We start from the raw sequence: 624 nt of genomic DNA, 5'->3' as shown, positions 1-624 counted from the left end.
CCGGTAGCTCTTAGTAAATTAGAGTCGGAGACGGGATGGGTTAGGAGAAGGTGAAATTACTGGACTCGATATTGATGATAATGAGACGTTTATTCGGGGACTCTCGCACGTCCCGATAGTCGGTATACGAGAGGAGGTCGTCACGACAACGCTCCTCTCGAGACGGTACACTCCGCGAGACGTTACACGAAGCCCGAGGACGCTTTCCTCGGGCGAGCCTTTCCTATTCGCGCGACCACTCCGCGGATGAGACACGGCACGATACGGGACGAAACGCGACACAAATAAATTCGGAGCAGATGGTCAGTCGTACAATTTCGGCGACAGCCCTTGCGTCGGCGGCGGCGTCGGTGGTGACGGCAGCGGTGGCGGTCCTCTCTCTCCGCTCTCTCCGCTCTCTCCGCTCTCTCCGCTCTTTCCGCTCTCTCCGCTCTCTCCGCTCTTTCCGCTCTCTCCGCTCTCTCCGCTCTCTCCGCTCTCTCCGCTCTCTCCGCTCTCTCCGCTCTCTCCGCTCTCTCCGCTCTCTCCGCTCTCTCCGCTCTCTCCGCTCTCTCCGCTCTCTCCGCTCTCTCCGCTCTCTCCGCTCTCTCCGCTCTCTCCGCTCTCTCCGCTCTCTCCGCTCTC

The sequence above is a fragment of the Odontomachus brunneus genome, unplaced genomic scaffold (assembly GCF_010583005.1).
Source record: "Odontomachus brunneus isolate Ranch 3 - 2012 unplaced genomic scaffold, Obru_v1 Obru_scaffold_318, whole genome shotgun sequence".
NCBI classification, from domain to species: domain Eukaryota; kingdom Metazoa; phylum Arthropoda; class Insecta; order Hymenoptera; family Formicidae; genus Odontomachus; species Odontomachus brunneus.
Note: the sequence above shows the minus strand (reverse complement) of the source record.